Source organism: Channa argus, chromosome 6 (assembly GCF_033026475.1).
Source record: "Channa argus isolate prfri chromosome 6, Channa argus male v1.0, whole genome shotgun sequence".
Classification (NCBI taxonomy): Eukaryota; Metazoa; Chordata; class Actinopteri; order Anabantiformes; family Channidae; genus Channa; species Channa argus.
In genome coordinates this window covers 5350446-5363427 of record NC_090202.1, presented here as the reverse complement: position 1 = coordinate 5363427, position 12982 = coordinate 5350446, and positions in this window count along the sequence as shown.

Below are 12982 nucleotides of genomic sequence, written 5' to 3'. Positions count from 1 at the left end.
AGATAAGAAAACATCTTATTTTCCGGATATTTTATATTATTTGAAGGCATCGGGGACCTGTTATTAATATGCAGGACACGCAGGAAGGTAGAGCGGTTGTCCACCAATCTCACAGTTGTTGGTTCAATCCCCGGCTCCTCCAGTCACATGTCGAAGTGTCCTTGAGCAAGACACTGAACCCCAACTTAGTTGCTCCCGGTGAGTGTTGGCCAGCTGCATAGCAGCTCCCCCATCGGTGTATGATTGTGAGTGTGATTATGAGTGTGAATGGGTGAATAAGAAGCATTGTAAAGCGCTTTGAGTGCCAATAGGTAGAAAAGCGCTATATAAGTGCAGTGCAGACCATTTTCCTGGAACTTCCAGGACAGGTGGGATGTTTGCAAAAATTATCTGTAAATACTGTGCAAGACAGTTTCTTGATGTAAACTGATGTGCACTATGTACAGTGTAGTGGTGAAACAGAAAGTAAAGTCAATGACAACACTTTTCTAAAACAAACCACACCTAAAGAATATCTGAAACACAGACAACAGTCCAAGCAAATCATTGACAGAGGCTGCTGCATCCAGATCAATTGATCTGGATGCAGCAAAGTAGAGGTGTACTTGACTGCAAGATAAACTGTGTGTGTGATGTTTATTCTCATGGCATAAATTGCTTTAGATTGTTAATCAGCGAAACAAAGAAACCAAAAAATCCTGGAGACTAAGTACAAATTTTTCTACAATCCTCCACCTCAGAGCTCATAAAATCATCTCATTTCATTGATCCAGTGATGGGTGCAATTCTAAAGGTTGAAAACATCCCCCGCGTGTGCTTCAGGCATTAGCAGTAGATGCCTGCCAGGTCTCATCGCAGTGGCGGAGTTCCTTTATTACATTAACCCTCCCCTCTGGTAAGATGCCAAATATTGGGATTTACATATGCAATTAGCAGAGCTGAAAGGGCAAATTTCAGGCTGACAGTAGTTGTCATGGTCCAAATGAATAATGTAATTAGAGTCAATTGTTTAAGCACGCCCGCCCCATTCAATTACTCGTGTGCAGCTGACAATTACTGTCTGGATGTTTAAGATGCACAACTAATGAATGACATCAGGACACGCTGCCACCTTCCATTAACGTACGCATGACTGTCCTCAGAAACAGCAGTCAAAAAAGATCCATATTCCTTTTAAGAAACATCTGGAGTAATTATGTTTGTTTGAGCCATTTTCAGTCAGTAATGATAAGTTAAATGTGAAAATGTATAATTTGGATGTTTTCAACATTAGGTGTAATCAAGCAAATCCCCTATGTAAACGATAACTGGTGCAACTAAACTTTTGTTTTTATCTCTTTGTATCATTATTATTCTTTTTTTTTTTTTTTTTTTTACAGTTTTACACTGCGAGATGGTACTAAAAACATTTAATCAAGAGATTTCCCAGCACACACATAAGTTATAAAAGGAGAAAATAAAAAGCAAGATTACTTAGATTAATATAAATATATAATATATCAGCTTAGAATAATATAAACTTCCACAGAAAATATTGAGCTTGATGTCCCACAGCCTAACTTTATTAAAAGCCGGGACGATCTGTTTGCATGAGCTGCTCAGATTTATTAAAATATCAGGATTTTACATATGAGGAACCTGAAACGTACAGTTTGGGCAGGAAGCCGACAGGAATAAAAAAAAAATAAGTTTCTCTTCATTAATTGATGTGTGCATTGTGCTGGAGGCTTAAGAATGGACACAGGAGCAGGAGTTTTTGCTGCTATTCTCAGGTGTCAGCTGGAAAAACAACATTTATTAAAACTCTACTTCCTCATCTACAGCCTTAAGGATATTGATGCACAGGGTCTAGCTACTGATACGATACAGTAGAGGTCAATTGACTTCAGTGGAAGAAGAACATTGAAAAACACTGGAGGAAGTTTCAAAATCAACATCAATATGTATATTAGACATAGTGGAAACAAAGACATTTACCTAGGTCCCACCAAAGTATTGTGGGTAATGTGGGGGTTCGATGTTGACAATCAATGGACTGTGTGGAATCTGCTGCACTGATACATACAGTATACAATTGTCAGTCTGACAGTCTTACAGGAGTCCAGAGCTAAAGTGAAATACATCTGTGTGTGAATGAGATTTTATTAACAGATTGTCTGCACAAACTATGAAAACAGAGGCCTGTAGCATTGTTTTCATTTTGTTTGTTTGTTTTCAATCACACACAATTTCTGTTCAACTTCCACCTGTTTGCACACCTGTGCGTCTATACATAATATATGTGGGTTGGATATTGTCGATATTGCTGAGCAGTTATTGGCTGGCCACTGACATACTATAGAAATATATATATGTATTTAAAATAAGTAATACGTTTTTGTGAAAAACTTCACTTCCAAAAGGTCAACCAAGACTTATCTGTATTATTATCCTTGTAATCTGCAGTGAATCATATAAGAGATTGTGTTTGTGATCAAGAAGACTTCAGCTTTAGTCACAGAGCCAAATGTTTTGCTGAAGAAGTCTGAGTCTGTTAACTATAGAAAGCTGAAGAGAAGCCAGTATTTCCAGGTTTTGTTCTGTGAGTAACAAACCCTCATTGAACATTTGTATCATGGCAAGTAATTACTAGGATTAGCATCTCATGACTATATGCAAACTAGTTGATATAAAGTCAGCATTTTTTTAAATAATCTAGTCTCATTGTTTAATCAATATTGATGTTTTTAAGCAGCATTTAATGAGCTGGTCACAGGCTCAACGGCTCACTTCATCTGCAAAATATTCTACAAAAAGAGCCAAAACATGCACAGACAGACACAAAATACCATAAATAGACAAAATATTTTCTGTCTCTTTCAATCTGGGGGTGTATTGGTCCAATGTAGGGAGATAGGGGACTATAACATGTCGGTGTAGATAATTCACCCATGTGAATAGTGTGTCACTCAAACAACAGCACACATGACCGTGTGTGAACCCCTGTCTGTATTAGAGTCACCTTTTCAAACCTGAGGAGCCATCATGCTGCCAGTTAATGTCAACTGTGTGTCAAGACAGTGTGGCCCAGCAACAAAACATCAATTGTTTCCTATTGGCAGAATTTCCAAATCTCATTTGGGGCCTCCACCAATCAGAGGCTGGCTTGGTGGAAACGGAATATGTTTGCCATGGCAACCGCTCCACTCTACCTCTACTCACTGACAGCCCTCACATCGTTTTCTCTGTCTCCATCAGATGGACAAAATAACACCCCAACGAACTGAAACTGGCCTTTCCTGCAGCTCAGGAGGAGTGTAACAGAGGAGGAGGGGTTGGTGTGTGGTTTACATGCTATACTTCTATTTTAGAAGACTTGCTTTAAAGCAGTGAACCGTGGCTTAAGAGCCAGATTCTCAAAAGTTGTTTATTTAGATACTTGTTACAGTTGTTACAAGCTTTAAATGTACAGGACATGTCAGTTACTTTTTTTGGGAAGAGCTCAGCTGAATCAGTTGTTGATTTCCAGTGGAATCTCCTTGAATGAACAGCTCAACTTCATTAATTACTGCAGTCCCAGAAAAAAGGTGCTGAAACAGCAAGTTGCTGACTATCTATAAACTTTTGGGTTTGGGAACTACAAGTTAAATAATATGGATAGCATAGCACCTTTTTTACCAGATCACCCAAACATTGACTTAATATCCTGCATCAAGACACAGTAAACGGAGTGTTAGTTAATGTTGAACATAATTTAGCTTAGTATATTACGAAGACTTTTGGCTGCAGTTTATAATAGGCAGTAATAGAGATCAGGAGTTAAAAGAAAAAAACAGAAAACCACAGAAGGTTAGAAAGTTAGAAAGAAATCTTTCAGTTCTAAGGAAAAGAGAAAGTTGACGTTGTTCTGCTCTGGGGAATGGGTGGGTCAGAAAACACAGGACTTTCTTACAAGAGGCCAATATTTGATTCTAAATAAACGTTTATAAAATTACTACCGCACAACATGAAGCAAGCCCTGATTATTTCACCATGTACAGGGTCCTAACACATATACTGTAAAACCGGCAACATCGTAATTTGTTTCTTGAACACAGTCTTGCCCTTTTTTCAGTTCTCGCCCCTGTTTTTTACCCTTTATAACACAGCCAAATCATCACTTACCTGCCTCACCCACCTTCTATCTCTCTGGCCTCCCTTTTTGGCAGCTTTCACACATGAACGTTAACCCTGACCTTCTGTAAACGCCACGCAGAGGAGGTGTGTGTGAGAAGGTAAATGTCAGATTCAGACAGTCTGGACATTACCTGGAGTTTATCTTGCACAACAGCTGGGATTGGACAGTTTTGACCAGGTGGAGTCAGGCTGTGAACCACTAACCCTACAGGTTGTGGGTGGCCCTTCTACCAAGTGAGGCGCTCAGTGTAGCTCCATATAGCTCAGGGTAAAGTTATCTATATGTGATGTTATCTCAGAGGATGGAAATGGCGACATTATGAAAGCAGGGCAGTCTTCTCTGCCTGTAGCAGATGCTTGTGGGGAAAGAAGATATTTGAGCCACAGCACAGATGTGAGAATACAGCTCTAGACAAGTGTGGGTGGTGCCGCATGTTTTGCTGCAGCTGGTTTAAACGACAAACCACACTTATTTGAGTAACCCTTCCCTGACAGTGCAGCAGCAAACACATCTGTACACAGGAACAAAGATGAGAAACATCCAGACCCCCAGTGGAGAGACCTGCTTGACACAGAGCTAAAAGTGTTTACTGAATAGCTTGAAGAGACTGGGAAGCAATATTTAGAGGATAATCTTGGCTCAGCCATCTGGTCAAGATTCTCTCTATACATTTCTGATTGCTTTTTTTTCTGCTGTCTTATACTGTGAGAGAGAAGTCACCTGAATTTCATTCGATGGAGAAGGGGTGGGTTTTGAAGCATCCCAAGCCAGTGGTGAGATATTATTCTACTGATCACTTCCAGTTGCTTTTGCCCATCTGGATGCTTCAGCAATCCCATTCCCCTCCCAGTATAATCTCTGTTGACACAGGAAATTTAATCTAGATACCCTGGTAGTGATGAAAATGCTTGTAATAGGATTAAACTGGGCTCGGCAGTAGTGTGACATCGCTACTACAGGGCATTACAACGCTGAATCATACAGTACTACTGGCAGGGTAGGATGAAATAGATTTATGCATTTTTCTTATGTTTAGCACCAGGAAAAAGAGTTTGATTTCCTTAAATAAAAAAATGTTCCAGTAAAATAATCACTGTTTCAGCGTACTTGGTTAAAGTATGGCCACTCAAGCTCCACAACATGGGAGATAAAAATAGTCCAAAGATCATAACATTTCTATTTTATTCTGTGTGCAAAGAACAAGTATTTACCCTGCTCATACATAGCATTGCTGCCATGTGGCCAGATTATAGGTTGTATGGTGGAAGCCACAGAAAGCCATTACTTAGGAGGTAAAGGCTGCAGTTATTATCTACAGGACTTCGGGTCAAAGAGATTTGGGTCCACAAGCGAAACACAACATTGTGTTTAGTGGTGAGAGGATTCTGTGGTGTCAACAACTAAATCCAGGTTTTCTAATTTGGTTTGATTTTACTTTCTGAATAATTCCTTACTTTTACTGAGCGTAAAGTCACAGAAACACACGACTAACAATACACCTTCTAGTAAAAATAGTGAAGTAGAGATTGAACCACCAAGTTGTGTCTCTCTCTCACACACACACACAAACACACACACAGAGACTGTAGTTTCTTTGTTCTGTTTTTCCAACCTTGCCTTTTCTTTACCAAAGTCTGCCCACTCTCACCCAGAGTGTTTTCTCTTCCATCTGTCCATGCACTGTTTAAGCTGCTCTCACCCTTTTCTCCCTGCTGGATTGTCTTGTCTATACTCGTACGTTTTTACCTTTTGTTTCTGCCCTGTTCACAGCTCCCCGTCTGTTTGTCTGCCTGTCATGTGGTCTAAGTGCTACAGTTTCCATCTCTCATCTCCATCTTTGCTGCAGGATTATGCCTCATACTTCCATTTGTTCTGCCCCATTCAAGTGATAAAACTTGTCTCATTAGTCACCGTTTATGACTGTTGTTGCATCCACGCTATTCCTACTGTCTTTACCCATTCTTTGGAAGAGACTCTGGGGGATTTTACATACTCTGTTTTGATCTTTGAAGCATGTTAACATTAATGACACTCACCTGTGACTAAGATAAACCTGTTAAAGATACCGATCTGCTTCAGATTTCACACACAATCATCTCTAAACTATCTGTAGAGTTTACAGAGATGAGTATGAAACATGAGTGTGAAAGGACTACAACAGCAGAAGACCACACAAAGGGCTACTCCTGTCCACCAAGAACAGGAGACTGAGTACACAACCTTGCCTTGCTGATGATTTCTGTTGCAACATTCAGATGGTAGGATCAGAATTTTGCAGAAACAACATGAAAGTATGAATCTATCCTGCCTTGTATCAAGGGTTCAGGCTGCTGGTAGATTGATGGTGTCTTGAACCACTTTGAGGCCCTTAGTACTAAATGAACATTGTTTAAATGCTCCTGCCTTCTTCAACAAGACAATACGTTCAATGTACTCAAATGACCTCCAGTCACTAAATTTCAGTTCAACTAAGCACATTTGGCATGTGGTGGAATGGCCAAATACTAAGTAGGAACAGGTGAGTGTGGCAGAGAAGGAGGAGCAGATCCATCAGGCAGAGAGGGGCCAGGTGCTCTGAGTGAGTGTGTGTGTGTGTGTGTGTGTGTGTGTGTGTGTGTGTGTGTGAATGAGTGTGGGTGCCTGCGAGCTAGCAGAACGAAGAGACAAGGACTTAAAACCAGGGAGAGATGAAGGCTATAACTAAACTGTTAGCTGAAAAGTCTATGTGATAATTATCTGTAGGCTGATCAACAAGAGTGAGCAACACTCAACATTATCATTGTGGAAATTTATAAAATATGAAAAAACTGTAAACCTCCAGTTAGACTTAAAAATATGGTTGGTCTTGCTTCTTCAATATGGCACCAAGTGAACAGTCCAGCGATACCTATACAGTTAAGATTTTCAAGTCCCATCATTTCTTAACAAATGCTTATGTGTACAAAAGTAAAGTAATAGAGGACTGAATTTGTCAAAGCTTTTGTAACCATCCTGTAAAATCTCTGCTGCTCACTGACTTTGAGGTAGTAAATCTTACATCCTGTCAGAACTCTGATTCATTTTAAGGTTTCACGGTGCAATTGAGCAAGTTATTAACCCTTAGATGCACTAGTGACTGGACCCTACACTCTTCCATAAGTGGGTCAAAAATGACCCATGTGTTGAAAATTTAACAAGAAAATTACACAACAGCAATAGAAAAATGTCAACATCCATTTTGTGTGTGTAAATGGTAAATGGACACTTATATAATGCTTTTTATCCAAAGCGCTTTACAATATTACTTCTCAGTCTCCCATTCACACACACACTCACACACCAATAGCAGTAACTGCCATGCAAGGTGCTCAACTGACCCACCGAGAGTAACTTTGGATTCAGTGTATTGCTCAAGGACACGTCGACATGTGGCGATGAGGGTCCGGTAATTGAACCACTGACCCCGGGGTCTGTGGACGATTGCCTCACCAGCTGAGCTACAGCTAAATATTTTGTAGTACTCTCTTAGAGTTAGAGCGAGAGAGTGTGCGTGTGTGAGTGTGTATAAAACTCTGTGCTGTGACAAACTACCTGTTTCTGGCTGTGATCATTGCACACAGGTACATTGCATCACCCACACTGACTGTTGACTTTACAATCTTTGTTACTTGAATGTTTTGAATGTCAAGCAAACCATTGATCGATGTACCTATATAAATAAATGCACTCAGAAACACACACAATTCAATTTAATTCAATTCAACTTTATTTATATAGCACCAATTCACAACAAAGCCATCTCAAGGCGCCTTACAGAATAAAGTCATGACTATAAAGATGTATATAGAGAACCCAACAATTCCCCCTTGAGCAAGTCGTAGTCAACAGTGGAAAGGAAAAACTCCCTTTAACGGAAGAAACCTCCAGCAGAACCAGGCCCAGGGTCTGGGGCCAATTCCTTGACCGGTTGGGGCGAGTGGAAAGTGAAGAGGGAAAAAAAAAAGAGCAACAAAAGCAACAACCGAACATCAGGCAGGTTGGTAGGACCAGTAGCTGCACACTGTAAAACACACAGCTCCAAAGCCGGGGGACACCTGCAGAAAGGGACAGAGAGAGGGAGACAGAGAAGGAGAAAGATGAAATTCATATGTATATTCCTGTCGGTCAAAGAATCATGAAATTCCATAGGAAATGAATGCAGGTAATTTTTGACCCACCTATGGAAGCTTAGGTTAGTAATACAAAAACTACAATTTCTTGAAATGTATAAATGGTAGGTAAAAAACGTAAGTGATAAAAATAACATGTCTTTTTGAGAAAGAGCTGAACTATGAAATGATAACAACTTTTCATTATGAATAAACTGAAAGAAAACGTCCTCACCGGGTCATTTTTGACCCACTTATGCATCTAAGGGTTAAAGGGTTAAACACAGACTAAAGGCTTGTGTTGTGCAAGTACTGCACGGTCAGTGACAATGAGTCAACAGTCATGTTGACAAACCATCCCAGCAGCATGTGAATGTCTGGAGGCTTCCTGGTCAATACATGAAGTGTGTAGTTCAAGACATAAATAAGCAGTTTATAAATGGATTTGAATCTAGATGGCTTATGTTTTCTTCATGCTGGATGACAATTTTCCATTAGCCAGCAAACCAAAAGTTGTTCATATTTACAGGCTATAAATATGTATTGTAAACTATGTATTAAGGACTAGCAAATGATGTAATTGTGAAGGAATCTATTCATTAGAGCTTTAAAACCCTTAGTAAATAGTACCTTAATGAAAATGACACAGTTAATGGGTCTAAGTTCACCTATTTGTAGGTGACTTGGTCAAATATTATTTGACCAGAATGTAAAACAGGCTAAACTTGATGTAGCTAAACTTGATGATCATGTGCAAAGGTCCTAATCACTGACTTGTCAATTTCATGATGTTTGTGTCCATCTGAAGTAAAGCTGTGTAATGTTTATCATCTGATATCAAGAAACCACATATGTAAACACTTTTCTCTCTCACAGTGTACAAACTGACTCACACATCGCTCTACATATTTGCATCACAGCTGGAGAATACTCACAGTGTCAAATACTGGTTGTTTGTACCCTCTTAAATATTTCTTACAAATGACTGTTGAGCAGATTTGAATCTGAGCTGCTGAGCTGATTATATTCATATCTAATTTATCTTTCTTTAGTGTTTTTTTTAACTGAACAAGTGGAGGAAGAAGAGCATGAGATTGATGTTTCAAGGTGACGTAAGATCAATGATGAATTCTACACATATACACAGTAAATCACAGGCTGTACTGTGACACTTTTAATACAGTCAAACAGAGGTTTCACTCGTGTGTGTGTGTGTGTGTGTGTGTGTGTGTGGGTGTAAGGCCTCTTTCTCCTCCCCCCACTAGTGTGTATTATGTCAGTAATCCAGGTCAGTAATCGATCCAGGCCTGGCAGCATCGTAGTGGTGGCAGGGCGCCATGATGGGTCTGACTGACCTGTGACCCCCAGGTCACTGCATCTGGTCATATTCGACTAGTTTAATTAAAAGAGATGAAAACCATCAATCACTTGCTGATGGATCAGAGAGAAAGCATAAATCAATACACCGGGGAGGCTGCTTTTCTTTTTCTCTGTACATAATAAAACTGTGCGTGGCTGCTTTTTCAGATTCTGCTCAGTCCAGCTACAGCATCAGCAAAACCAGCTGGTTGTCATCAATGACTTTTGCGTGGTCAGACAACCTTATCTTAAAGACTGGTGGTCTACAGTGTAAGTTGTATCACCCAGTCTGTAATCCAGCAGCATTTATTTATTTATCTGAGGTCTTTAAAAGCAGTTTCTTCAACTCTGACATAAAGCTCCACATAAAAATAGCATCAGAGGCATAAGTTTCATGACTCATACTATGCAGTGAGACGTTAGAGTCTCGGCTGAGTATTTCAGGTGTTTTTAAGGATTTATGCATGGGCCCCATATCAATTATGTACTCGTGTCACAATATTCACCAATGATGAGCAATTATTTTTGCACCTTTGCAGCTGTCACATTTTGATGCAAATAAGTGGGATGATTTCAATGACTCACATTAAAGTCCCTTTTGGACAGAGGGATGGGCAGGGCGGGGCTGCTTGTGAACACAACTGAAGAAGATTATTGGATAATTCAAGACAGAACATGCAGAAATGCGATAGAAATACCAGGAGAAAAGCTGAGACAATGAAATGTAAGATATGTCATGCAAGGAAAAGGAAAGACATAAGGTATTTAATAATAGGGTAACGTGAGGAACTTACAATAAACTGATGCACTACTAGTCCAGCCCTTGTTATCAGACTTTGGTACTATGAACGATAGCAAATTATTTAATGCTTGTTACAGCACAAATGTGCCAACAATAGGTCCCTTTTCAGCCAGGACAACTGCTGGAAGCCTGTTAAAGGGAAGAAATAAGACTGGAAATGTTGAAAAATAAATGCCTGTCAGGCCTAGCAACATTAATCAATGGGTGTGGAGCTCAAAATGCCAAATAAAAATCCAAATAAATACTTGCTTTCCTATTATTGTGGTTTATTGGACATAGTTGAGGAGGACCTCACAGGATTTTTTGGCTACTCTTCCCAAGATCAAGATTAACCTCCACTCAGACAATAAGGTTATTGTCAGAGAATTTGTCCAACTTGTGAATTAACTTTACCATGTCTGGGAGGTTTTCACTGCTGTAAGACACCATCTTACTTACATACCACCTCGGTTCAGTTGCTGCACCCTGACTCACAACTGTTAAACTCCAGTATGAGGGACGACAGCAGGGCACCGCTTTATAAACCACACGTCCTCTTTGATGTGGGTTTTTTTTTTTTTTTTATGGGCGAGGAAAGCCTCACGGGCTGGGCCCATCCCCGCCTTCACCACCACCTCCTCCTCCTCCTTTAACTTGGTTGGTATCTAACTTTGAACACACACTGACCAAAGGTTTAGTGAGCTCACCAGACAGAAATGCCATTAATGTGTACACAGCATGTGTGAGAACGTTACTGTACCTGCAAATCATTCACCAAGAGAGCAGAGGGTCATTTAAAAAGGGAGCAAAGCCAAAGAGCAGCACTGCGCAATGAGCTGCATGTGACTCCACTCTGCTCTGCTCTGCATGGGAAACATAGAGCTTGCCACCTTGTAATTAGCCGTTACTATTTTCACTCTGCACTGCCCTGAAGCAGCTCAGGACTGTTGGTTGTATGCCCCTTGCCAGGAAAAATTTAGGCTGTCAGTATGACTTTCGAGGCTTTCTGTAATGGTCCGAGGACAGACAGAGGGCACCCGTGGTGAAATTAACGATCTCATTCAGGGAAACTGGGGAAAACTTCAAAACAGATTTCCCCAATTGAAAAAAAAAATGCATTTGCTCTAGAAGGTTTCCTTTTGTTATTGGCAATAACCCTAAAAACCGAAATAAAACAGGAGCAAAGAAAAAGGATAAGAAAACAAAATACCTCCCCCAAATAGACTTAGATAGTTGGGATCATATGTTTTAGGACAACTTTGGACAGCTATTGCATAGTAAGTGAAAAACAAGACTTGTCCTCCTGAGGGACATCTCAGTGAGTTTTACATTAAAAGCTCATTTTCCTCTTCCCTAAATCCTGTTGTACTGAACATCATCACTGCGAGCTAATGCAAACTGCTGGCGTGGCTTCAAAGCAGGGCTAGTGTCTGCCTCACTTCCTCTGCCCCCTTTCCTCTGCTCCTCAGCTTCTCTCCATCTCAAGAAAAGACAACACAGAAACTGCTTTGACCTCTGACCTAGATCTCTGAGTGGATGATGTAGCACCTCTTTTTAGCCAGGAGGAAATTTACATTTTCTATAATAAAGGTATTAGGTAAAGTAGTGCATTGATTTAAAGTCATCTGAGATTAGAAAAGGATCAAACCTTCCTAATTTCAAACATTTAATGTTTGATCAGCTGTACTTACAAATATAGTTGTAATCCACTGAGTGGGCCTGTAAAGTGAAGTACTTCGGAGTTTTTGGCCAAGTTAGTAGCTCAGTTGTCCATACAACAGGGCTAGTGGTTTGATTCCTGGTTTCTCCTGGCCACATTCTGGGTTCCTTCCTTGCAAGTAGTACTGGAAATGTAAACTGTGACTCAATGTACCAGGGAGAATTATTTATATACTTTTGTTTATTTGTATATTTTTACATTTTTTCCTTCTGCATCACTGCATCACTGATCTTTAGCCTTCTAGTTTTCAACAACGTTGCATTGGTGTGGTTAAGCTCAGGCTTTAAATTATTTTAATTATTTCTTGGCTGTTGGTTCAGAAAAGATTTAGGCTCTTTTAGTCCAAAATCACTGTAAACTAGTCTAGGCTGATGCAATAATAGTTATTTGAGTGCAGACAGCTATGCATTGCTCATTAGGCTCCTCCACCATCTACATAGCCCTTCAGGTAGTCATAGTTACTAAATTACAATAAATTAGAATGTTCCAAATCTTAATAAACAGGCATAAATCGCTTGTTTTCTCTGAATGGTCAGAAGGGTGACCCTCACTCAAAAAGCTTATAGAAGTAAACATCTCTGCACTGCTGCCAGTCCTGTTCAATGAGCCTATGTCATGGGAGGTTTCAATAGACCTCTCTACATTAGGTATTGGTGTATAAAGATATATTTAAAAAAATAATAATATACTGCAGGTTACCGTTTATAGCATTTTAAAAAGTTATCAATTTTGTAAAAATAGATAATGGTGTCAAAGATACAATATGATCTGTTACTGCTAATTTGCCTGAAAGTAAAAACCATTTTATTGGATGTTACAAAGATGTGCAGACTCACCAC